The 16,141-nt window shown below is 49.3% G+C and overlaps 1 pseudogene; it reads right to left on the minus strand.

Moving 5' to 3' along the window:
• Positions 1 to 322: 322 nt before the first annotated feature.
• On the minus strand, positions 323 to 3,764 carry LOC130116036 (kinesin-like protein KIF11; annotated as a pseudogene).
• Between the last annotated feature and the right edge of the window lie 12,377 nt (positions 3,765 to 16,141).

Raw genomic sequence — 16,141 nt, forward strand, 5'->3', positions numbered from 1 at the left:
GCTGAATATCAGCTTTTGTCTGCCTGCCTGCCTGCCCCCCCCCCCTCTCTCTCTCTCGCTCTACCTCATGTTTAATTTCTATCACCTTTATTCCACCAACATTTCAAAATATATGAGAGAACAGATTGAAACGCTCGATTCCCCCTCCCCGCGGTTCCCCCTCCCCGCTTTTTTACTCCCAGCTGTATCCAGCCAATTACTCCACCCCCTCTGCTGATCCCGGGAGGGTTGCAGACTACCACATGCCTCCTCCGATACAGGTGGAGTCGTCGCCAGCCGCTTCTTTTCACCCGACAGTGAGGAGTTTCGCCAGGGGGACGTAGCACGTGGGAGGATCACACTATCCCCCCCCCCCCCAGAACAGGCGTCTCAGCCAACCAGAGGAGGCGCTGGTGCGGCGCCCAGGACACATACCCACATCCGGCTTCCCCACCCGCAGACACACCCAATTGTATCTGTAGGGACACCCGACCGAGCCGGAAGTAACGCAGGGATTCGATCTGGCGATCCCCTTGTTTGGTAGGCAACGGAATAGACCACCACGCCACCCGGACGCCCTCTGGATGTTTAGTTTTGACACCTGAGTGGAAATTATAATCTTTGAGGGCTTGAGACAGCTTCCTTTTCTGTGACTTTAGGCTTGATGGGACTCATATTCTCCTTCCTGGACGTTTTTGGCTTGGAAAAAGGGCAGCCTGTTGTCACTGCGGGCCACATGTCAGTGTCACATGGTTCTGTAGCCACATGGTCATCATAGGGATGACATCATCAAGAGAATCATTTTATCCTGGGGTTTTTCCTCTTCTTCCAATGTCTCATTTAGTGCATCCTGCACCACCTCCCGCTGCAGTCGCAGGCTCTCCGGGAGCTCCTCGCGGCCCTGGGACTTCACCAGGAGCTTGGGATGAACAAACTCCCTGCGCTGAGGGGTTGCACCAGTGGGTACACCTTGTCTCAGCTCCTCCTCAAAGGTTTGGACCAGTCTGTGATCCATCTCCACGTGGTTCTGGAGCTCAGCCTGCAGCTTGTCTACGATTACTCAATCCAGGTAAGCCTGTTTCTGGACAGGCACCAGAGTCTGTTGCACCACCTCCACCTGCTGGGTCAGTTCTGTGCATACTCCCACAAGCTGCAGGTTACATTGGTTCTCTACTTTCTGTTCCAGGGCCTGTGAAGCAGTTGAGTTCTCCCCCAATAAGATGAGCTGTTCCTGGGTCTGAGTCTTAACAACATACACCTGTGGCTTTAGAGCACCACCTGTGATTATGTTCTGACAGTTCTACGAGAGAACTGTTGAGGTAGAAGCAGTGCCTTTCAATCTCACCCAGCATCTTTTCACTCTCCTGGGCATCTTGGCAGAAAGCGGAGACCAGGAAGGAGGTGGTGGAGGAAAAGAGATCAATCTGGGTCAAAGTTTTGGACTCAGTCACACTACAACGAGTATTGTTGTCACTTTGTATGGTTTCCAGTGGCTCCCACAGGGCACTGGAAGCCAAGCGCAGATCGGTGAAGTCTTTCTGGGTCTCATGAGCCAGGGGGTTCGGTTGGTTCTGCATCATACCCATCTGATGCCCCCCCCTTCCTGCTGGATCTCTTCATCTTGCTGTTTAATTTTGGCCTGAAGGGTGCTGAGACCTTGAACACTATGCTCCCTCGGGTCCTCTAGATCCCTGGGGAAGCCATTGAAAAACCTCTACTCCATGTCCTCCAGCTTGTTAGCCAGGGCTCGCTAGGTCTGTACTGTGAATCTCAGCATATCATTCAGCTCTCGAATTGAAGACAGGCTTTTTAATATCCGAGTCACGAGAGCACCTTCCATGTCACGTCCATGGTCCTCCAGCAGCTTCAGAAGGATTTCTCTGTTCTGCTGACTTAGTGTTTCCTGTTGCTGGACTTTGGCCTGGAAACTAGTCACACCCTCAGCAAACAGCTGTCTGACTCTGTCCACAAGGGATTCGACTGTTGTCTGAGCCCCTTTCCATGCTGCTTCATTACTCACAAGGAAGCCATCTATGGCCATTGAGTAGCTATTGATCACACTATGATGGAGGAACCCTTGCTGCTGAATGGAGGGCTGTATGGTCTTGAATGTCTCATCCATTCGCTGGGCAAACGTCTACTGGATTTGCGTATTGTGATTCTCCACCTTTGTCTTCCTTGCAAGCTTTTCATGGAGGCCTGGGGCATCACTGGTGCTGGCATCCAATGTGTTGAGCAGCTTTTCGACAGTATGGTAGAGGGCCTCCTGGGTGGAGCTCAGCTCAGAACAGATAATCTCCTCCTCCTTTAGCCTCTCTTTGGTCTGCTATAGGTCTTGGTGGGTTTCCTCCAACCTCTGCCATTCAAGGTCCGGGTCGTTGGCATATTTCTCCAGTTGGTGTTTAATGTCAGCAAACAGCTCAGTTACTCTCTTCAGCTCCTCCTCCATGATAGCAATTCTCTCTGTGTACTCCAACATCTGCTCCTACCGGGCGACAATTTGACCCATCATGTTCTCATAATTCTCAGCTGACATGTAGACTCCATTTTTCTCCCGAGTGGCTGCCATGTCCCGTTTCAGACGTTCAACGTCTTCAGCGTATTCCTTTATCAGTGTCTTCTTCGTGACCTTCTGGTTGGCCTTGGGTTTATTTGATATGTTCTTGGCTCTGCTGGTGTATCTCAAAGTGCTTAAAGCCTCCTCAAGGTTGCTGCAAGAAGGGAATATAGTGGCAATAATAGACATCTTGGTTCGTCCTCCAAGTGAGTCCTGAAGGATTTGCGTCAATTTGGACTCTTTGTAAGGGGACATTGGGCCTCTTCTCCAACAGAGCAGTGATGACTCTTCCCAGTGTCAACAAGGATTGGTTGATATGTCCTGCCTCACAAGTTCACTTTTCTACTGCCCCCAAACACCCAATGTTCTCGCTGCCTGCGAGGTCAACTAAATTGAGCTTGCCAGTTTTGACAAGCTCCTCTCCATCCAAAGTGATCTCCCTCGTGTGTGTAGTAATTGAAAAGGCTGAATGGGAGTGACTCGAGTAGGCGTTCAAAAGTGTGGAGGCCGCCTTCCTCTTGGCAGTGCCTCTCTCTAAGATCTGGTAGACCTCGCCTTTGTTATGGACTGTCACCTCCTCCAGACCCTTCGCAAGCACACCACGCTTGTTGCGAGGGTCATCAAAGAGCCGCAGCTTTTCTGTGACATTATCGCTGGGACTGAGCAAGTCAAAAAGTTCTTCATTGTAAATTTCCAATGAAGATGCTTTAACTGAGACTTCTGTCCCATTTTCAGACAGCTTCTCTAATATCTGGTGCAGTCTCCTAGGGATTATGCCAGCCAGAAGGTCCTCTTCCCACGTGAATTCCTCATCCAGGCTCCTCGCTCCCTCCATGGCGAATGCATTTCCCGTTCCCGTCTGCCCATACACAAAGACTGTGCAGTTGTAACCCATGATGACTTCATCCAGGATAGGGCACAAAATACTCCGGTATACATCAATCTGCTTGGCCAAACACCGTGTCAAAGGTGTAGGTTTTCTGGGACAGCTTCTCATTCATCCCCCCTGTCCTAACCATCACCTCCCTCTTGCTAACATCACAGTCCACAACACCAGAGGAGGTCCTGCGCTCTACTGTATTCAATGGTCCGCATCTGACAACGGCCTTATATTTCTCCCCTTCTCTTCTCATGTTGAGAGTTTGTCGTGACATGTTTTGCAGCAGCAAAAGATTCCCGATTGATACTGAGAAGCACGCTGACATTGAGACGTCGCTAAATTAACGTCCGGCTAACCAAATTACAAATTTGACCAAATGTATACCCACAAATTATACCACAGCGACCTTCCCAAATCACGAAATCCCCTTTGGCTTGCTTCCTTCGGGAATTGGACCCCTTTTCCCTTATGACACAGTTTAACAGTCCCTTGTACCAGATATATTAACAAAGCGGTCTCTCTCTCTCTCGCTCACTCCCCCCCCCTCTCTCTCTCTCGCTCTCTCCCCCATCTCTCTCTCTCGCTCTCTCTCTCTCTCCCCCCCATCTCTCTCCCCCCCCCCTCCCCCCCCTCTCTCCACTTTCCTGTGTGTTGAGTTAAAACATTGGCCAGTTGAACTGATGTTCTCATGAGAATATTGAACATATAATCATTGTTTTAATGACACATTGGACATGTTTGCCTCAAACAACATACACACATTATATATATATATAATGTGTGTGTGTGTGTGTGCTTTAATTTTCTTTTGTTTCGTTTCGACCTGAGCTGTGTGTTTCACTTTTAAGCCGCTCGTTCCAAAAGGAACAATCCAAATGGTCGTCCGCCATTTCTACAACCTACGAAATCCTGCAGAAAAAAAAAAAGATGAACATTTTCTGTCCAAACGACTGAAAAAGGAATTGTCAACTCGTTAATCGGTGTAATAAAATGGCATTGTGTGACAGCGGCGGCTTGTGTCTATGCAGATGACTGAAGTTGGTAGGTCACGCGAGAGGGCTGAGACGTGCCGACTCGAGGCCGCCGGGCCACGTATCTGGAAATGACCTGCCGCGAACACCGCCGGCGTTCATTTTCTCCAAACTCGAAGGGGGCGGGGGGAGGGGGGGGGAGTGGTGGCTGTGTCCCTGGAGGGAGGAGAAGGCCAAACTGACATGCTGACGGGCCCTTTTAGGTGAGCGTAAGACTTGATAATGTGAACTCAAAGTGCATATCACGCGTCGCGTTAAGCTAGCTGGCGGAGGCCTTTTCAGGGGGAACACCCGTAAACTGTTGTTTCTGTCTGAGAATATTATTCTATTGTTCTATTTATTAATTTTACTGTATCAGATGGTCTGTGTCAACATGGATTGTGGAGGTTGTCGTTCTGCCTCTCGCCTTACCCGCTGACTTTTACCTCACTTATTGTGGAAGGTACATATAAGAAGAGACTATACGAATCAAAATCACCCACAGTGGGCGTCCGGGTGGCCTCCTCTGGTCGGTCGGGGCGCCTGTTCAGGGGGGGGGAGTAATGTGATCCTCCCATGTGCTACGTCCCCCTGGTGAAACTCCTCACTGTCAGGTGAAAAGAAGCGGCTGGCGACACCACGTGTATGGGAGGAGGCATGTGGTAGTCTGCGGCCCTCCCCGGATCGGCAGAGGGGGTGGAGCAGTTCCCTCCTCACATAGATGGCCTCTTTTGACTCCCCCGTTCAAACCAGCCTTCCTCCCTACCAAGCACGGTCACATCCTCATCCCCGAAAGAGTGGCCACTGGCCTGTAGGCGGTGTAGACGGTGGAGTCCCGGCCTGACGCGTCGGCTCCCCTGTGTTGTGCCGTCCTCTTGGCCGGCGTCTGTTTGGTTTCCCCGGCGTACGAGTCATGGCAACCCTCCCGGCGCTTAACGGCGTACACTACACGGCTCTGTTTGTGCGTTTGTTGTGGGGATCAGCTGCCCCGGCACAAACAGAGCAGGACCAAAACAAAAAGGCCCATTCAAAGAGCTCTTTGTTGATCCGCTGACGCGAAGCAACAGCACTGGGTTGTTTACAGAGCGGGGCCCATCGTGGCTCTCCTCCACAGCTGTGAAACCCCACTCGGATGATAAAGGTTATCAGTCACCCCGTCCCCCCCCCCGGACCCCCGTCCCCCCTCCTCACAACTCTTAGCAGATCAGAGAAGGCGGTCACTCAACACACAATGTCAGAAGATGACCTGTGCTTTTATCTTAGAGGAATCAGACGACGCAGGGCAGTAAAGAGGACTAAGCCAAACACCTCCAGTAGGGGGCGTCCGGGTTGTGTAGCGGTCTGTTCCGTCGCCTACCAACACGGGGGTCGCTGGTTCGAATCCCCGTGTTACCTCCGGCTTGGGAGACACAATTGACAGTGTCTGCTGGTGGGGGAACCGGATGTGGGTATGTGTCCTGGTCGCTACACTAGCGCCTCCTCTGGGCGGCCGGGGCGCCTGTTTTTGGGGGAGGGGGAACTGGGGGGGGGGTAGCGTGATCCTCCCACGTGCTACGTCCCCCCGGTGAAACTCCTCACTGTCAGGTGGAAAGAAGCGGCTGGCGACTCCACAGGTATGGGAGGAGGCGTGTGGTGGTCTACAGCCCTCCCCAGCTCGGCAGAGGGGGTGGAGCAGCAAGCGGGACAGCTTGGAAGAGTGGGGTATTTGGACGGGTACAATTTGAGAGAAAAAGGAGGGAAATCCCCCCCCCCAAAAAAACACCTGTAGTAGATCTGGGTTGTTTTTGCTCAAGGACACTACGGCAGGGAAGGGACCACTGCTGCTGCAGCTGATGCTGGTGATGATGATGATGATGATGATTATGATGATGCTGGTGATGATGATGATGATGATGATGATCAACCTTGGGAACTTTGAGTCATGGAAGGATCTCTGTAACCACCAGACCTTCTCAGACCAGGACATAACGCCTGTTAGCTGCTGGATTCTCTGCACAACACATCCCAGGGAGGTCATTTGCAAGGCCTTACATTCAGCACAACACAACACACGACACAACAACAACACAACAGCAACACAACAGCAGGACAGCGTGATAAGAGAAGCAGAGAGGACTTTGTTGTCCACCGTTGTCTCGGCCTCACATCGCCGACGCCTAAAAGCCACATATAAACAACCACTTCCTGAAACGACACGTCACAACACAGAGGAAAGAGAGTTTGGCGGTGGGCCCACGAAGACCTCCAGGGCCTCCCAACACCTGGTTCAAAGTTCAAAGTTCATTCATCACATACATGGTTATATTAGTGCGCTGCGGTGGAATGCTTGGTGGTGTTCTCCAGCGACCGTGCAAGCCGAAGCACAGCAGGAGACTGACGAATGAGGACGTCTAAGAGGTAGTCGAAACAACAACAAGAGGAAATCAAGACGTAGAATCTCAATTCAACAAAATAGCCCCAAAATAGCCACAGTTACTGTAAACAGTAAACACACAATGTAGAGTGTGTAATATGTACATACACGTGCATCGTATGGGAACAAATATCGTTACCAGGATCAACTTGACTGGCCAAGTGTGCCTGTGCACATGAGGAATTTGACTCCTGTGCACGACAACTTCCAGCACTTGCAGACGTCACTCACGCGCACAAAAAATAGAAAATAAAAGTAGAAGAAATAAACGGAACAACAACAGGACACTGGAGGCAAGCATGTATGCACAACAGGTATGCCGCTACTACACAGAGTCTTGTTATGCTTGCATAATCAACACCCTATGCCCATATATTATACCGTATTGCTTATATACTATATTGCCCATACACTATACCATATTCCATACCACAACTCCACAACTCATCATGCCCGTATACAATGCTATATACTCCCACTATATTAGCTTATGTACCGGAGGTATACACTATATATTCACCTACCATCCACCTCACAACTACATACTATATTGTATACCTATATTATAACCAGTACACAGCAGTTGTATGCATATTTACAATTGTACATTTGTATTGCACAAACATTTGTGTTGCACATCTGCTTTAAACAGGGAGTGCACATCGTAGATAGTGTGTAGGTGAGACATCCTGACCGGACGGGCCTATATACAGTATCATATTTACAAAATAAGTGTCTGTTCCAGCACCATACTGTTAATTGTTCATGGTAGAGATGGCCTGTGGGAAAAAACTTCCTATGTCTGGTGGTTTTGTTGACTATCATGCTTGCCGGAGGGTACACGTTCAAACAGACTGTGTCCTGGGTATGGGGGTCTGTACTGGTCCTGCTCGCCAGTTTCCGGGCTCTGGAGGTGTACAAGTCCTGCAGGGTGGGTAGGGGAGCGCCAATGATTTTTTTCTGCTGACCTTACTGTTCACTGCAGTCTGTTCCTATCCTGTTTTGTTGCTGCTCCGAACCAGACTGTGATGGATGTGCACAGGACAGATTCAATGACTGCAGTGTAGAACTGGCTCAACAGCTCCTGTAGCAGACCAGATTTTCTCAATTGCCACAGAAAGAACATCCTCTGCTGGGCCTTTTTGAGGATGGAGTTGATGTTGGTCCCCCACTTCAGGTCTTTGGAAATGGTAGTTCCCAGAAACTTGGAGGTATCCACAGTTGACACAGGGCTGTTGGATATTGTTTGAGGGAGCAGTGCTGAGGGGTGTCTCCTGAAGTCCACTGCCATCTCCACAGTCTTAAGCATGTTCAGCTCCAAGTTGTTCTGACAACCCCAGAGCACCGGCTGCTCAACCTGCCAACGATATGCAGACTCATTGCCGTCCTGGATGAGTCCGATGAGCATAGTGTTTTCTGCAAATTTCAGTAATTTAACAGCTGGGTCCTTCGAGGTGCAGTCATTGGTGTAGAGGGAGAAGAGCAGTGGGGAGAGGACACATCCCTGGGGAGCACCAGTGCTGGCTGTTCGTATACCAGAAGTAACTTCTCCCAGCCTCACCTGTTGTTTCCTGCCTGTCAGGAAGCTGGTGATCCACTGACAGATGGCGGGGGATCGAGTGAGCTGGGAGAGTTTGTAGGAGAGGATTTATGGAACGATAGTGTTGAACGCCGAGCCGAAGTCCACAAACCGAATCTTTGCATATGTTGCTGGGCAGTAATGGTGTCACTCTGACATCTGTGGTCATGAAGACCACAGATGTCAGAGTGACAGGCCAGTAGTCATTCAGTCCTGTAATGGTGGGTTTCATTGGGCTCGGGATGATGGTGGAGCATTTAAAGCAGTAGGGGACTTCACACAGCTGCAGGGATCTGTTCAAGATCTGCTTGAAGATCGGAGCCAGTTGGTCAGCACAGGCTTCAAGACAGGACGCAGAGTCGGCATCTGGACCCGGTGCTTTCTTAATCTTCTGTCTCTGGAAAAAGCGGCTCACATCATTACAATACAATTTCATTTAGCAGACGCTTGTATCCAACGTGACGTAAGTCTGAGAGTTAATACAACACAAGCAAGGATCTGGTCAGGAGGTGACAAAGCAAGTAAATGCCAAAAAAACTAGGTTCAGGTCCAATAGAACAAGTGTCAACAGACAGTGTAAATTAATGATGATCACAAAACTTGAGTTTAATTTTGCACCAGAGCAAGAAAATATTTAGGCCATGAAATGTGTTCTAACCTTGTACAAACACGATGCCCGAGCACTGGCCAGCACCAGCTTCGTTTTTGGCTACGCAGGTATAGGTGCCGCTATCTTTGCTATCAAGACAAGAGATATCCAGGAAAGCCACATTTTCAAAGAATGTACATTTGTGTGTCTCATCAGTCTGGATGTCTGTCTCATCTCTATACCACTGAACAGTTATAGGTAAAGAGCCAGACACAAGACACTCCAGATGGGCAAACCGTCCTCTGATACCCTTCATCTGTTTCAATTGTCTTGTGAAGGATGGTGGAATTATTTGACCTATCATTGGTAGAAATAAATATAGTGTGGATTTTCTTTAGAATGAAATGATGACCTCAAACAAAGATATTTCTAAATTAAGATAATTACAATATACACATTTTAACTTTCCATATCATTAACCGACGTAGAAAAGTGAGTGTATCCTCACAAGTACTGTGCCCTACTTCATTTGAAACCTCAAACATGTATACACCACCATCACTTTTCTCTGTTTTAACAATCTTCAGAATGGAGCTGGTGTCTGTATTCTGTATCTCTGGCCTGAGGTCAGCTCCTTGCCACCCGTCAGGGATGGTCGTTCCCGCTTCACACAGATGGCCTCTTTGACTCCCCGTTCAAACCAGCGTTCTTCCCTATCAAGGATGTGCACATCCTCATCCTTAAAGGAGTAACCACTGGCCTGTAGATGGTGTAGACTGTGGAGTCCTGGCCTGACATGTTGGCTCTCCTGTGTTGTGCCATCCTCTTGGCCAGCGTCTGTTTGGTTTCCCCGATGTGGTTTCCTCTAGGACAGTGTTTCTCAACCCAGTCCTCAAGGAACCCCTATCCTGCATATTTTCTTTGCAACACTGAATAGGTACCTGTTTGTAGTTATTCAACCAATCAGCAATGAATTTTGTCAGATGTTGCACACCTTGCATAATTAAGTGCTGTGAGATGATTGGTCGAGTAAGTACAAGCAGAGCTACCTATGCAGGGTTACAATGAAAATCTGCAGGATAGGGGTTCCTTGAGGACTGGGTTGAGAAACGCTGCTCTAGGATTTCCTTACCGGGATTATTGAGTGTGCATAAAGACACGGTGTGAGTTTGTCTCTCCAGCAGGGGCAGGCATTCGGGTCGCCAGCCAGGTCTTTGTTTGCTCGGCATGGGAGGAGGGTGGGTCTTTTGTAGTTTGGGGTGTCTTGCAGGCCCCTCCACACTGACATGGGGTCATTGGCGGAAAACCTGTTTTTCACCTTTTCAGTGTAGCTTCTTTATGCATGTTCTGTACAGAAGAACAATCAGTTAGGATACGTTAGTCGGCCAGTAGCAGTAGTAGTTGACTTGTGCAATGTCAATGCAAGTGTAAATGAATACGCAACGTAGGTGGGTTGTACCGTTAATGGCTTGAAATATACACAGGCAACTACACAAGTGCTATGCAAATGCACACAGTGTGTAGCATGATAAGTTAAGGCATGGGTTCAGTATGGTTAAGGTCATGGTTACGATCTGGGAGGGCGGTCATCCCTTCCTTTGGTAGGAATTGGATGTGCCAGCGAGTCCACCAGCCAGCCCCTTCCCATAGAGACAGACGATCAAACACAACGCAGTTCATGTACAGTCAGCTGAGAACCACAGCACAGCTTGGTCATGAATGGCGCTGTTCTGTGGTCAGGCCCTCTGCACTTTACAGGAGGAAGGACGGTGTGTCGACAGTGAAACAGGAAGTGAGACTATGAAGTGCTCCCCACCTGCTCTCATCAATCCCCATGAGGGCAGAGGAGTCGCTCTGTGGCCCAGAAGGAGTTAATGGGGAAAGTCTTGATGCATGCTCAAAAAATCTAGGTAAGAACATCACAGAAAGTTGAATCAGCTTATCTGGACACGTTTGACAGATAGGTGTCATCGCTCATCTAAGTCAGCGTTTCCCAACCCAGCCCTCAAGGAACCCCTATCCTGCAGGTTTTCATTCTAACCCTGCATAGGTAGCCTCGCTTGTACTTACTCAACCAATCATCTCACAGCACTTAATTATGCAAGGTGTGCAACATCTGACATACTTCATTGCTGATTGGTTGAATAACTACAAACAGGTACCTATTCAGGGTTGCAAAGAAAATCTGCAGGATAGGGGTTCCTTGTGGACTGGGTTGGGAAACACTGATAAGGGACCTCTTCAGTCTCAACTGACTGCAGGTACCCCCCACCCTTAGAAACAATACAGTTGCATAACGACCGAAGCCAACGATCAGATTCATATGCAAATGTGTGCGTGGCCAGTAAGTAGAGTTACAACGGTCATGTGTGCTATTCACAGAGGATCTGGGACTTCCTCTGTGAGAAACTGAGCTAATGGGGAACTTGCTGAGTCTGTCTGTCTGTCGGTCTGTTTGTCTGTCTGTCTGTCTGACTGACTGACTGACTGACTGACTGTATGTCCGTCTGTCTGTCTGTCTGTCTGTCTGTCTAACTGGCTGTCTGACTGTTTGGCTGACTGTTTGTCTGTCTGTCTGTCTGTCTGTCTGTCTGTCTGTCTGTCTGTCTGTCTGTCTGTCTGTCTGACTGTGTCTGTCTGTCTGTCTGTCTGTCTGTCTGTCTGTCTGTCTGTTTGTCTGACTGTCTGTCTGTCTGTCTGTCTGACTGTTTGATTGACTGTTTATCTGTCTGTCTGTCTGTCTGACTGTCTGACTGTTTATCTGCCTGCCTGCCTGTCTGCCTGCCTGCCTGCCTGCCTGTCTGTCTGTCTGACTGTTTATCTGCCTGCCTGTCTGCCTGTCTGTCTGTCTGTCTATCTGTCTGTCTCCCTGCACCATAGTACATACAAGCGCTGTAGAGGAAGAAAGGTGACGCATGCCCACGGCTGGCCTGGCCTGACATGTAGGTTGAGTATCACACAGTCAGCCGGGGGGCTTTTTAAATGGCTGCCATTAGGCTCGGGGGGAACAAACTAGCTGTGTTGACTCTACGCACCCCTCTGATGAAGAAGTACAAACATGTCTGTAGCTCGCTTACAGCCAGATGAGTCCCCCAGTCTCCACACTGGAAGGACGACTGGCAGGAGTTCCCAGAATGTGTGAGCAGACATGTCCTAATCAGAATCAGTGTAACTAGCGGGGACATTATCCAAGAGCTCTTCTCTTCGGCCTCGCTGCAACATCGACAGGTTAACTGGGAACGTGGTAAAGTTAGCAGATACCAACATTGGGCCTGTGTTGATCTGGTTCTAGTACGAGTGTCCCGGCTTCCTTCCCCAGTTAAAAGACTTAGATGGTGACTCTAAGTTACCCATAGGGGGGTGTGTGTGTCTGTGTGTGTGTGCAAGTGTGTAATTCTTCAAATTTGGATACAAAAAGAATGTCCGTTAGGAAAATGCTGACGTCTGCAGAACAGACGGGAAACAAACAGATGAGGCGACACGACACCAGCGGGGTTCAAGGTCCCGTTCCCCGTCTGGCTTAATGGACACAGAGTAGCGGCGCTGACGCCGTCGGGGTCTCGCACTGAATTTCCTGTGTGGCCGTGTGCTTCAGATATGACCGAGAAGAACTTGTTTCTACGGAGAACTTCTTTCCGCGCAAGTCAGGTCTGCAGAAACCGCACCACGCGTCTGGATTCTGGACTTCCGAAGGCCGGAAGACCTGATTTCACAAGTAAAAAGGCTGGTACACAACGTGACCCCGGGGCCCAGTCGGAGTTGATTCAGCCCCCGTTCCTCCTCTCCTCCCTCCTCCTCCTCCTCCTCTTCTGTCTCCCCTTTGGTCTCCCCTCTCCATTCCCCTACTGTCCACCATACGCTTGGAAAATGACGATAAGGAGGTTGCAGAAGATCATAGTGACAAAAACAACACAATAAAGTCAGGTCAGTTTTATTTGTACAGCCCAGTATCACACACTGCCAATGTGCCTCAGCAGGCTTTACAGCAACACAACATCCTGTACTTAGACCCCCACATCAGATAAGGAGAAACTCCCTAAAAACTCCTGTAACAGGGAGGAAAAAACACCTCAGGGAGAGCGACAGAGGAGGATCGCCCTCCCAAGTCGCACAACGTGCAATGGATGTTGTGTTCGCACAACTTACACAATGCAACACTGAAAGAGGCTAACACAATTATAATGGAAGTATAGAATATATGAAGAATGTGATGAGGGGGATGCCAGGCAGTGCCCAGGTGGCGACCGCCGTCACCATGGAGACCTGGGAGGAGGACAGACTGCACGTGCCCTGCCACCGGCTGACTTCTGTTTAACTTTGGGTGCCCACAGGAGCCCTGTATCTTGAGAGGGAAGAGCTCGAGACGGACTGTACGGTTTAAGGAGGTCAGACAGGTAAGATGGGGGCCAGCCCATTTAGGATTCTATAAGCCAGCAGAAGCACCCTGAGGTCTGATCTAACATGGGTAGGAAGCCAGGGAAGGAGGGCAGGAATTGGTGTGATATGGTCAAATTTCCTAGATTTAGTTAGGATTCTAGCCGCAGCATTCTGAACCATCTGAAGACTTTTGGTACCACCGGGATAAACTAAACTAACAATACCTTCCTCAAAAAGTACTCAAACAAAAGTACAAAAACTCAACAACAACAGGACGACTAACGAACTGCCGCCAGATAATAGGGGAAATGTTTTTTGCCACAGAAACCTTGATCCTAGGATCCAAAACGAATACTGTTTGCAAATGGCCATGAATGTTGAATGACAGTAAGACAAGAAGGACTAGAAGCCAAATGGAACAACTGTCCTTATGGAAAAACATACCCACACTCTCCCAGGACAGGTTCAAATCTGCTCACTGGGTGTTAAACCTCTCCTGGGTATTTACTCCCTGGGTGACTAATGTAACCTACACAGACATACCCAAACTCAAGTTTACTTGGTGTGCTTAAGTTTAGGTCTGGGTTTGGTGTGCTAAGCTCTGGGTTTGGTGTGTTTAAGTCTGGGTTTGGTTTGGTTTGGTTAGGTCTGGGTTTGGTGTGGTTAAGTCTGGGTTTGGTGTGTTTAAGTCTGGGTTTGGTTTGGTGTGGTTAGGTCTGGGTTTGGTGTGGTTAAGTCTGGGTTGGGTGTGGTTAAGGTCTGGGTTTGGTGTAATTAGGTCTGGGTTTGGTGTGCGAAGGTCTGGGTTTGGTGTAATTAGGTCTGGGTTTGGTGTGTTAAGGTCTGGGTTTAGTGTAATTAGGTCTGGGTTTGGTGTGTTTGGCGTGTTAAAGTCTGGCTTTGGTGTGTTAAGGTCTGGGTTTGGTGTGGTTAGGTCTGGTTTGGTGTGGTTAAATCTGGGTTTGGTGTGTTAAGGTCTGGGTTTGGTGTGGTTAGGTCTGGGTTTGGTGTGGTTAAGTCTGGGTTTGGTGTGTTAAGGTCTGGGTTTGGTGTGGTTAGGTCTGGGTTTGGTGTGGTTAAGTCTGGGTTTGGTGTGTTAAGGTCTGGGTTTGGTGTGGTTAGGTCGGTTTGGTGTGTCTAGGTCTGGGTTTGGTATGGTTAAGTCTGGGTTTGGTGTGTCAAGGTCTGGGTTTGGTGTGTTAAGGTCTGAGTTTGGTGTGGTTAGGTCTGGTTTTGGTGTGTCAAGGTCTGGGTTTGGTGTGTTAAGGTCTGAGTTTGGTGTGGTTAGGTCTGGCTTTGGTGTGGTTAGGTCTGGGTTTGGTGTGGTTAAGGTCTGGGTTTGGTGTGTTTATGTCTGGCTTTGGTGTGGTTAGGTCTGGCTTTGGTGTGGTTAGGTCTGGGTTTGGTATGGTTATGTCTGGGTTTGGTGTGTCAAGGTCTGGGTTTGGTGTGTTAAGGTCTGAGTTTGGTGTGGTTAGGTCTGGGTTTGGTGTGTTTGGCGTGTTAAAGTCTGGCTTTGGTGTGTTAAGGTCTGGGTTTGGTGTGGTTAGGTCTGGTTTGGTGTGGTTAAATCTGGGTTTGGTGTGTTAAGGTCTGGGTTTGGTGTGGTTAGGTCTGGGTTTGGTGTGGTTAAGTCTGGGTTTGGTGTGTTAAGGTCTGGGTTTGGTGTGGTTAGGTCTGGGTTTGGTGTGGTTAAGTCTGGGTTTGGTGTGTTAAGGTCTGGGTTTGGTGTGGTTAGGTCGGTTTGGTGTGTCTAGGTCTGGGTTTGGTATGGTTAAGTCTGGGTTTGGTGTGTCAAGGTCTGGGTTTGGTGTGTTAAGGTCTGAGTTTGGTGTGGTTAGGTCTGGTTTTGGTGTGTCAAGGTCTGGGTTTGGTGTGTTAAGGTCTGAGTTTGGTGTGGTTAGGTCTGGCTTTGGTGTGGTTAGGTCTGGGTTTGGTGTGGTTAAGGTCTGGGTTTGGTGTGTTTATGTCTGGCTTTGGTGTGGTTAGGTCTGGCTTTGGTGTGGTTAGGTCTGGGTTTGGTATGGTTATGTCTGGGTTTGGTGTGTCAAGGTCTGGGTTTGGTGTGTTAAGGTCTGAGTTTGGTGTGGTTAGGTCTGGGTTTGGTGTGTTAAGGTCTGGGTTTGGTGTGGTTAGGTCTGGCTTTGGTGTGGTTAGGTCTGGGTTTGGTGTGTTAAGGTCTGAGTTTGGTGTGGTTAGGTCTGGTTTTGGTGTGGTTAAGGTCTGGGTTTGGTGAGTTTAGGTCTGGCTTTGGTGTGGTTAGGTCTGGGTTTGGTGTGGTTAAGGTCTGGGTTTGGTGTGGTTAGGTCTGGCTTTGGTGTGGTTAGGTCTGGCTTTGGTGTGGTTAGGTCTGGCTTTGGTGTGATTAAGTTCAGTTATGGGCGGTCGCCCTTGAGAAACGCCATCTAGCGACGAGGTAGAGGTGGCGCTTCTCGTGCGCTCGTTACAAATGTGCGTATGGTCGAAAACGTGTCCCGCTGCAGAATCTGGCGCATCATCAACAAGTGTTTAAAAAAAAAAACCCAAACATGGTCGCAGCTGCAGCCCGCACAACACAACCGTTGCGCCCTGCAGAAGTTAACGAGCGCACCCTCCCATCCTCCTCTGTGGGAGGAGGGATGAGCAGAGAGGGAGGGGTTCGCCTTCAATTGCGGACGGCCCAAAAGTTTGCGTCGAGAAAACCGACGAAGAAGAAGAAGAAGAAGAAGAAGCTCGAGAAGAAGAAGAGCGGCCGCGGACGCGGGCTTCAGGGGGAGA

Source organism: Lampris incognitus, chromosome 7, assembly GCF_029633865.1.
Source record: "Lampris incognitus isolate fLamInc1 chromosome 7, fLamInc1.hap2, whole genome shotgun sequence".
Taxonomy (NCBI): domain Eukaryota; kingdom Metazoa; phylum Chordata; class Actinopteri; order Lampriformes; family Lampridae; genus Lampris; species Lampris incognitus.